The sequence below is a fragment of the Cyprinus carpio genome, unplaced genomic scaffold, assembly GCF_018340385.1.
Source record: "Cyprinus carpio isolate SPL01 unplaced genomic scaffold, ASM1834038v1 S000006754, whole genome shotgun sequence".
In the NCBI taxonomy this organism is placed as follows: domain Eukaryota; kingdom Metazoa; phylum Chordata; class Actinopteri; order Cypriniformes; family Cyprinidae; genus Cyprinus; species Cyprinus carpio.
Window position 1 is genome coordinate 7,501 of NW_024879353.1, and position 11,869 is coordinate 19,369.

The window sequence follows — 11,869 nt, forward strand, 5'->3', positions numbered from 1 at the left end:
CCATGTTTCTCAATGAAGAACATAAACTCATAAGCTGACGCTCATATTCTCATCCAAAAATCACCTGAAACTGTTTAAGATAGTAGATTTTTATTTGTTCTGTCATACGTCAAATACATTGTCATTTAGCAGGAGCCTTTATCTAAAATAATAATAATAATAATAATAATTTTTTTTTTAATTATTAACATTATATATATATAAATTAATATATTTTATTATATTATTTTTATATCATTATATTTATTTATTAACAATAATTATAATAAATGATACATAATAAAGCACCAATTTTATTAATTGATATAAAATATTTAATTATAAATAAGCAAAGCCACAAAAGTTAAATTTAAGATGAAACTTGAAAAAAAATTTATATATATATATATATATATATATAAATACCTTCATTTTAATACAGTACAAAATGGCATATTTATGTATTTTTTATTCACTATAATATTTAATTATATGAAACTTGGATACAATTAATAAGCAAAACAAAGTATTCTTTTCTTGTATGCTTATGGGTAATACATCCACATTCATACAAACATCTGCTGTCCAAACATCAGTCAGAAACTGACAAGACTCTGCTATGAATTCTGTAGAATCATTTATCAGCACATATACTGATAGTAAAATAAATGCTACAAACTCATCTGTTTGTTGTGTGTGTTGATGAAATGCATCACAGCTCTTTACTGTGGAGTTTATCAGGTGTTTCGGTGCTTCTGTAGTTCATCAATCAGCTCTGATCGGATCAGTTTGATCATCATTTAAAGCTTCAGAAGACTCTGTCTGTTCTCGTGACAAACGACACAGGGTTAAAAGAATCTCCTCAGATCTTCAGAATCCATCATGTTCCATCTAAATTGAATCGCTCTGTTCTGATATTAGACTCATGTGTCAGAATAATATAAGAAAACAATCTCTGGATAGGGAGGAATTATATTTCATATCAGAAATTGCAGAACTGTGTGTTTGCTGAAATAGGCTTCTGTTCAAGCTTTTTCATTGTCAGACTTAAAAAGCCATCCGAGATTACAGAGCTGAGCGGGTCAGAGTTTGGCTTTGAAGAAACCAACTTTCATATGCTGCTTATATGATCAAAAATACAGTAAAAACTGAAGAAAATGTGAAATATTATTAGAGTTTAAAACAGCTGTTTTCTGTGTGAATCTCTGTTAAAGTGTAATTTATTTCTGTGATGCGCAGCTGTATTTTCAGCATCATTACTCCAGTCTTCAGTGTCACATGATCTTCAGAAATCATTCTAATATGATGATTTGCTGCTCAAGAAAAATTTCTGATTATTATCAATGTTGAAAACTGTTGTGCTGCACAATATTTTTGTGAATGATTTTCTTAGTATTTTTGTCTTGTGTTTTGATACAAATATCTAATACTTTTACTTAAGAGGTAAAATGATTATTAGGTCTATTAGATATTAAATCTTATTTTATGAAAAATCAACCAAAATGAAGAGAGTTTATGCTGAAAACAAGAACAAATATCTGCCAGTGTGGAAAGAAAAACTAACTTTATTTAAAGGTAAAACCAGAATAATTTTCCAAACACATTTTTTTTTCTAAAATTATAAATGTCTTGTTATATTATTAATATATTTTTTTGTAACATATATGTATTTTGTAACATTATAAATGTCTTTACATTATAAATGTCTTTTGTTACATTATAAATGTCTTTTGTTACATTATAAATGTATTTTGTTACATTATAAATGTCTTTCGTAACATTATAAATGTATTTTGTTACATTATAAATGTCAATTTTTGTAACATTATAAATGTCTTTTGTTACATTATAAATGTCAATTTTTGTTACATTATAAATGTCAATTTTTGTTACATTATAAATGTAAATTTTTGTAACATTATAAATGTCTTTTGTTACATTATAAATGTATTTTGTTACATTATAAATGTAAATTTTTGTAACATTATAAATGTCTTTTGTTACATTATAAATGTATTTTGTTACATTATAAATGTCAGTTTTTGTAACATTATAAATGTCTTTTGTTACATTACAAATGTCCATTTTTGTAACATTATAAATGTAATTTGTTACATTATAAATGTCTGAATTTTTTTGGTAACATGAAACATCTTTCGTAACATTATAATTATCAGATTCTTTTAACATTATAACTGTCTTTACTGAACGGTAGATGTAATGTTGAACGGTATGTAATTTCATGTCACAAATGTTTACAATGTCACAGTTTCTTCAAGTGTATTTAATTCTAAATTAATCAATGAATTTCTTTTTGTTTTTTCTCGACTCTAACCTTTAAGGAGCATAAAGTGTTTTAAGATCAGAAGTGTTGAATTGGGATGTTTTGAGATTAGGGTTAGGGTTATAGTCCCCACAGAAAATAATTGCAGTTGTTCCTCAGACTGTGAACACAGACTGAAATCTCTGCTGAGGTGTAAACGCTGAATGTACTTCAGTTAGACTTGAACGACTGTGGAAGAACAATGTTGCTAAGAGCACTCGACCTATGACCCCTCACTGATGCTGCATTCAGTCAGACTGGCCTCCAGAGCGCCGGTAATTATTTCTCACTGATGGCCCGATCCATCAAGCGGGATGGGACGGGAAATAAATGAGGAGAAGTGAAGAGAGCCGGATTCCATTAAGTGTCTGTGTGTTGATCTCCCATGATCCTCTCCGGCCCGAGAGAGAAACATAAGCTGTTTAACAATTCCAAGAATGCAAAGAACGGACTCATGTTCTCGTGTTCTCCCTTGACAGAATGAACTCGGAAGGACGCGAGGACACAGAACACATCTTTATGAGAACTGGGATGCGCTGTGATCTTGCTGCTCAACTGTCAGTTCAGTGCTGTCTAGTAAGGGAGCTCCCTATGTAGACAGCAGAGCAGCTGACTGGATGTTGGAAGAGAGCCAGAGAAAGCATGATTTATTTGTTTTATTCAGCAGGCGATGAGCTGACGGCCGTAGATAATACTGCTCTGTATTCTCAGCACGTGTTACTGTCTGACCTGCGACACGCTCAGGGTTCAAGAGCAGATTACGCTCCGTTCCAAATCAGCCTGATCTACTTCACCTTCCTCCTCACACAAACTCTCAGCTTCTCTCAGGGTTTTAAAATAAAGTTACAGAAGTGCAGGATTCTAGGGGCAGGGCCTCAGGATGACTAAAACCTTTCTAATTAATATATTATTATAACTCTATCTAAACACTCTCTAATCTAACTTAAAAATGCTAAAACTCCCACATAAAATCAAGATATAAATTTAAATCATATTTCTTTCCCCTTCATGGAGTTTCATGGAATTGTGAGTAATTAATTTAATATATCAACGCTTTAATTTTATTAATATATAAACAATTGGAAAACAAGCAATGTTTTCATAAATACAGCACAAATACCTGAAAATAAATATCATAATTATATTTTTTTCTTTTTCAGTATTTCTGCTGTATTTACGAAAATGAATATATATATATATAATTTTAATTAAACTGTAATTAAAATTACAATTAAAAAATACAGAAAATGAAGATATAAAATTTAATATTTTAAGAATTTTAAGAGTTTTGTATAAATGTATCAACACGCTTGGTTTCTTTTAATAAAAACAATTAGAAAACAAGCAAAGTTTACATAAAAATATATTATGATTGTTAAATGTCATTTTAAATATTATATAGTAAATATTTACAATAATATGTATTTCCATATATGATATTTTTGAATTATAAAAGAATTGTGTCTAATTAATTTAATGCCTCAACATTCATCCATTCCATGTATTTCTTGACTTTTAGTTAATATACTTTTACAAACAAAAATGTACAAAGTAATCGCAGTGATATTTAATGTTCATCAGTACATACTGCAAAACAAATCAATTTAACAGTTTAACAATACAAAGCTACGTTTATTCTGAATTAAAGTAAAACACGTCACTCGTGAGTTCAGAGGTTTGTCTTGTCTGTAGTTTTCTGTAGTTCTGCTACACGGTGAAAACATTACAGGATTTAGTGACTGTATGATGTGTTTATATCATCAGAAATAACGACTGGTTAAATGAATGTTCGTTGGGGGTCAGTGGAATCCCAGGAAAGCTGAAGTTTAGTATTTAACTGAGCATCATTGTCATTCATCAGGCAGCATCAGTAACGAGCGTCAGTCGTTAGCATTCGCTCGGTCACTGGAGCATCATGGGAAATGATTTATTCAGGAGCGCACGCTCTCTTTACAGACACTTACTGCTCTTCATCTCTCTGGCCATTCGGTGATTCATTCATGGCTCTTATGAAAGTTCTTATGAAAACTCTCCGGCTGATCTTTAGCCGCGCGACCGGAGGAGAGTTCAGTCGAGATCATCGTTCTCCTGCGGATCACACACCAGGTTATCAGCTGTAATAACACTGTAATACATCTATATTCATCCACAGATATATCATCAGCACACCGGGAACAGCAGCAAATGTGCAGCACGAGTTTATGTTTTCATTAGTCTTTCTTTACAATATGGTACATTTCATATGTCCAGGATCGTCATCATCAATAGAGTTTATCAGAGCTGGCCACTTTTTCAGCAGTCCATAAATGTACCAAAAATATACAGTACAGACCAAAAGTTTGGAAACATTACTATTTTTAATGTTTTTGAAAGAAGTCTCTTCTGCTCATCAAGCCTGCATTTATTTTATCAAAAATACAGAAAAAACAGTAATATTGTGAAATATTATTACAACTTAAAATAATAGTTTTCTATTTGAATATACTTTAAAAAACTAATTTATTCCTGTGATGCAAAGCTGAATTTTCAGCATCATTACTCCAGCCTTCAGTGTCACATGTAACATCCAGTCTATCACATGATCATTTAGAAATCATTCTAATATTCTGATTTATTATGAGTGTTGGAAACAGTTCTGCTGTCTAATATATTTGATGAATAAAAAGGTTTAAAAAGAACTGCATTTATTAAAAAAAAAAAAAAAAAAAAAAATCTAATAATATATATTCTAATAATATATTTTCTTTACTATCACTTTTTATCAATTTAACACATCCTTGCTGAATAAAAGGTTAAGTATTGATTTATTAAAAAAAAAGAAAGAAAAAAAAAAATACTGACCCCAAATTACTGACCAGTAGTGTATATTGTTATTACAAAATATTTATATTTTAAAAACATAGCTTCTTTTTTTTTTTTATACTTTTTATTCATCAAAGTATCCTAAAAAAGTATCACATGTTCTGAAAAAATATTAAGCAGCAGAACTGTTTCCAACTTTGATAATGAATCATCATATTAGAATGATTTCTAAAGGATCATGTGATAATGATCCTAAAAATTCAGCTTTGCATCACAGAAATAAATGATAATTTAAAGTATAATACATTTAAAAACAATTATTTTAAATTGTAATAATATTTCACAATTTTACTGTTTTTTCTGTATTTGATGAGCAAAATAAAATGCAGGCTTGATGAGCAGAAGAAAAACTTCTTTCAAAAACATTAAAAATAGTAATGTTTCCAAACTTTTGGTCTGTACTGTATATTAGTATAAAATATATTTACATGAACATATTTTGAAACATCTTTTAGAAAAAAAAACAAAAAAACAACAACAAAAAAGATCCTGAAAAAAGTATCGCAGTTTCCAAAAAAAAAAATATTGTGCAGCACAACACTGATAATTCTGAAATAAATCATCATATTAGAATGATTTCTGAAGATCATGTGACACTTTATTCTGGAGTAATGATGCTGAAAATACAGCTTTGATCACAGAAATAAATTATATTTTAAAGGATATTAAAATAGAAACCATTATTTTATATTGTTATAAAATTTTGCAAGATTGCAGTTTTTTTTCTGTATTTTTGATCAAATAAATGCAGCCTTGATGAGCAGAAGAGAATTCTTTAAAAAACATTACAAGTCTTACTGATCCAAACTCTTGACCAGCAGTGTATATATAATCATCAAAGTCTGTGAAAATGTCCACCAGTTACACTTAAAATGTAATGAATGACATTTTTTAAGTGTGATTTTAGTGTCCAAATACTTGTATTGTTATTGTAGCTTGTGTTTAGTATCGATCCACTGGTTAATCACAACTTAATATCTGCAAACAGAAGCTTTCAGCTCTGTGATGCACTTTTATCTTCTTCTCCCTGCTGTTTTCACAGAATGAACTGGAGCAGGGTGAGAAAACAGCTCTGACTATGAAATATCACTTTCATTTGAGTGCAATAATAAAAGCAAAAGGCAACATTAGTCCTCAGCGAGTGTCTCTCTACGGGATCCTGCTCATTCTGCTCTAAAAACCAGAAATTAGAGCAGCGTCTCTTTAAGAGTCAAACACATGGAGTCATTACGCTCCAGAATCACTCCGGCAGTATTTTTAGAAGACGTCTGCAGTTTGTCTGCCTTTTACCTTCACAAAGCCAGTCATCATTTACTCACCCAGAAGGACAAGCTTCTGTTTAACATCGTCATCTTCAGATAGAAACTCAAAGCTCTTCACCACGACCTGTCAGAATAAAAGTTTGGTTTAACTTGAAGAAACTGTGACATAAATATATTGCTGTTGTACAGTAGAGTGTAATAATAATACTAATAATTAAATATTTATTTTAAGGAATAATCACAATAATAAATTATAAAGTTTTTTTTATTAATTCAATATATTAGACATGCTTTTTGATTGTTAATATGTAATGAAAACTTTAAAATGGAATCCAGAAAGAAAAGAGGAAAATCTGTTAAAATTAAAAGAGAACTTGAGTATTAATATAAATAAATTGTTGTTAAATTTTTATTAAGTTAATTAGATATGCTTTTTGATTGCTAAAATTTAATTTAACCATTAAAAAATGAAAATTAAAACAGAAAAAAAAAAAAACAGAATTCAGAAAGATTAAAATGGAAAAATGGAATTTGGAAAAAAATAAAACATATTTCTTATGGCCTTAAAAATGCAATTTTAAAAATACTTTAAAATAAATCATGATTTCAGTGCTTTTTGATTGCTAAAATTTAATTGAATGATTATAAAAAAAAAAAAAAAAAAAAAAAAAAAACACCATCCAGAAAAATAAAATGCATTAAAAAATGGAATCTGGAAAAAAAAAAAAAAAAAAAAACATATTTAATATGTCTTTAAAAATTCGATTTTTAAAAATACATTCAGTAAATTTCTGTTAAATAGCATAAGGGAAAAAAAAAGTGCAAACAGTGTATAAAAAATTTAAAAAACTGGACATTTTGAGCATTCAGAGAACATCCAGACACAACATTTCAATAAGTTCACGTAAATGTCAAGCAACCTTCTAAGAAGGTATTTTTGTTAGACTGACATCAAACCTCGAGCATCACGTCCTCAAACACCGTCTTTCACACACGTTTCTGTAAATGAGATGTCAGAGCTTTGATATATCATCTTATGAGAATTGCTTTAAACGCAGCTCTGTCTTTATCTGCGCTTTACACTGCTGTCATTCCTGCTGGATATAAGTCACAGAAATATTAGGACAAAACGTTCTTATAAAGTTCTTAACGTTCTTATAACTTTATTAATATTTGATATATGATCTCATAACATTGAGAGATTAACATTCTCATACTGTTCTTATGATGTTATTTGTATTTCATTACCATCTTCAAACAGTTGAGAGTAAAAGCTCTTAGAATATTTAAAGGTAAAATTTAAATAACACTGTATTTTGGGTGAAAAAGTAATTAGAATGTTGTGAGAAACGTTTTTGTAACCTTTGATATTATAATTGTAACAAGGAAACATTTTGACATTTTTAGAATATAAAAATAAACTAACTAATAAAATAACTTGTGAGAACGTTAATAAGACACATTTTTGTAATCTTTAAATAACATTTTAATTACGATAAAAGTGGACATTTTAACATTCTTAGAATTTTCAAAATAATGTTCAAATAACGTTATATTTAAGGTGTAAATAAAGTTAGAAGAATGTTGTAAGAAACATTTTAGTAACCTTTGAATAATATGTTAATTACGATAGAAAATCTGGACATTTTGATGTTTTAAAATAAACAAAAATGTTCTGATATCAACATTCTCAAAACATTCTTATTAATAATAATAATAATTATTATTATTATAATTGTTAACAATATTAATAAAAAATAAAAATAAGATATTTTTGTTACTTTAGAAAAAAAAATCTATGTAAACTGAAATAAAAGAAAATATATAAAATAAGCTTATTTTATTTCAGCTAGTTGTCAAGGAAACACTTCTTATTTTTTAACCAAAAACTATAAAAAAGACAAAACACAGAATAGTATTACTAAAACATTAACTAAAATAAATAAATAATAATAATAAATTCAGTAAAATTTAAATAGTACAGCACTGATACTAAAATAACTGTTTCTGAATTTAATTTATGCAGATTTAAGTGATAAACCACTGTATTAAAATAATGACTGGGGGAAAAAGGAAATAATATTTTCATATTTTCTCGGATAAAATCGTGTGATTAATGCATAAATGTAAGCATAAAATAAATAAAGATGAATGAATGAATAAATAAATAATGTGGTGGAAATATTGTGGTAATGAGAATTTGGGGTGAAAATGTATTTACTGGTCATGAAATCATTTCTTAATATATGCTTTATTTTGTTTGTATATAAAATAATTTCTTTGCTTTGATTTTGGGGTGAAAATGTGCTGGCATCTGGAAAGCTAAAGGCGTGTTTACGGGAGCGGAAAAGAGATTCACCCAAATAAATGTTTCATTCCATCTCCAAACTGAATTATACATCACGACCTTGAAAAGCCAACGCTAATGTGTGTTTGTGACGCTCTCGTGTCCTTCAGAACACACACGAGTCTCCCAGCAAAACATGATTTCAGAAACAAGCATTTCTGTCTTGTTTTCCAGTACAAACATCTAAACATTCAGAAATCGAGACACATTCACTTGAGAAGCAGATGACCTCTAAAATAAACGTGTCTTAATTTAATGACTGGAAAGCTGGAAAACAAGACACAAATACTATGCAATAAAGTCATCACAAGCCTTCAATGATCAATTAATAGGTCACTTATTCAGTTATAATAATTATGAATCGGTCAGATAAAGTCAGTCAGCGTGAGCTTCATAATCACGATGGCAGATTGTATTGTGCTTAAGTAATTGTGACAGGCCACTATGAATATAATTTTAATTGCATGACCTATTAAGAAGCCGGACTGTTTTAATTATGCATGTCCAGCCCGCCAGCCAAATGAACTACATTTAATGCCATTTAATTATTATAAAACAAATTGTAATTGTTACAATTTTTCTTCCTCCAGTGAAAAAGTGTTCTGGTGTGAATCAGGAGAGAAATCTGCACAGATCAAGCAGCGTTTAAACAGCTCTAAACAAATATGGGTGTCGGATTTTGATGCGAGAGACAACAGCAGATGCACTTTTTCACTGGAGGAAGTGTTATTATGGATTATAGACTCTATGTATTTGAGTTAAAAAACATCTTAATGCTGGATGTGTTTTTCAGTTTTTGTCTTCTCCAGATGTTCACTGATGGACTGGAGTGCTGTGGATTACTTGTGGATTATTATGATGTTTTTATCAGCTGTTTGGACTCTCATTCTGACGGCACCCATTCACTTGCAGAGAGCAAGTGATGCAATTTCTCCAAATCGGATGAAGAAACAAACTCATCCTGATCTCAGATGAGCTCATTTCTGGCTGAACTGTTCCCTCTGAAATCCCTCTGAAGTCAAACAGATCCTTGAGTTGAATGAAAACTGAATTGTTCATCATAGTAAAGTCAAAGTAAAACTCCATCAGAAGGTCGTCCTATTTACATGGAAATCTGAGACTCTAGTTCTTGACTTGCATGAGTGTCACATACGTGCCAGAGACGGCCGTCCTGCGTCTGAATCTGTCAGGTGAAGCCCGGCTCTCTTTTCTAAATCAGGAGATACGCCGCTCTCATAATTAGATTTGCTTTAGTGCGGCGTGGCCACATTCACTCTAATCTATTTATGCATTCCTTTTTCAGGCCTCATTGAGATTCTATCGCCTCATATTTGCACGTCGGCTGTCAAAAACGGCCTTCCTTTTCCTCACAATTTAAAGCTCATTTCCTGAGCGGAGATGGACAACGATTGTTCGACGGCCGGATTCAGCCTTCCGGAACTTTTCATTTCTCAAGTAATTTCTATGTGGATAAAAACATGCGAACTCAAACGCAGGCGGTTTATTATGTGAGTTTCAGGCATGTGGAAGCATTTTAAAGGAATGTTCTGGATTCAATATCAATATAATATATACCAAAATATATGTTAAATATGCATTGTAAACAAATTTAATATATTTTAGAAATTTTAAATATACTTAGTTCCACCAAGATATGTTTCAAAATGTATTTTAGGGGAAAAAAAAACATTTCCAATCTTACAGCAGCCTACATTTAGTCAAATGTGAATGGAATAGCCTGCTACAAATCAAATCTAATAATGATTTAATAATGTTTAATTAAAAGTTTTTCTTGTTATGCAACATGTGAATGTATTATCTTGGATTGAAAATATTTGGAGGGTAAAATACATTTTTAAAAGCATTTAAAAAATATATTTTTAAATATATTTTTAAAAATATGAAAAAAAGGCCAAAAATATATTGGTAGAAAATATATTTATATAAATATATTTTGAAACAAATTTTAGGAAACTTTTTTTTTTATATTTTTAAACATTTTTTTTTCTCTCTCCATATGGGTAAGCTCAATCATGAGCATTTGTTTACCACAGAAAAATCATTTGCATTCACTTAGTCTCATTTATTGTTTAATCTGGGAAGTTTCCCTTCAAATATCAGACACTAAAGTGGCTCATCTGTTCTTCTGAAGGTAATGAGCTTTATTATCCAAACACCGTCCAGAGGCTTTAACTTCTATTGAACACTTCATTCCTTTAACATGCAAACTACTCTGAGAAACACATCTGACATCAGTCTCATCTCTGCTTTACTTTCTCTTTCTCATCTGTTATTCTGTTCATTAAGAGAGATCATATTTCTGGAGGATTGATTATGATGGAGAAAACCTGAACACATCCTAAAGTCTCCTTGCATTAAATTTCCCGGCAGATCTACTGAACTCGACAACAATATATACTCTCTTTATTAAGTTTCGTTTCTCTTGATGAACAGAGCAAACGTGACTCTCAGAGCTGAGACTCACAGGGGAGAGTGATGACAGAATACAAAACAGTAAAAAGGTAATTGTAACTTTTTATCTTTCAGTTCTGACTTTTTTCTCATATAATTTCGCAATTCTGACAAAAGAAGTCACAACAGTGAAATAAAAAGTCAGAATTACCTTTTTGTTTTTTGTGGCGGAAACAAAGAAGTTAAACTTGTGAGTTCTGCTCACCAAGGCTGTATTTATTTGATCAAAATACAGTAAAAATTGTGAAATATTACAATTTCAATATTACAATTTAAAACAGCTGTTTTCTGTGTGAATATCTGTTAAAGTGTAATTTATTTCTGTGAGGTGCAGCTGTATTTTCAGCATCATTACTCCAGTCTTCAGTGTCACATGATCTTCAGAAATCATTCTATTATGCTGATTTGCTGCTCAAGAAACATTTCTGATTTTTATAAATGTTGAAAACATTAATATTTTTTTGGAAACTGTGAGAGAAGCTGGTGATGCAGACATATAATGAAGAGAGACAGAGAGAGAGAGACAGTTAATGAGACACGAGCACTAATGAGGAGCTGAGCTCAGGGTCACGGCACCACAATTACGCTGCTCTCCGCAGGGAACGAAGGTCACAGCCGTTCACC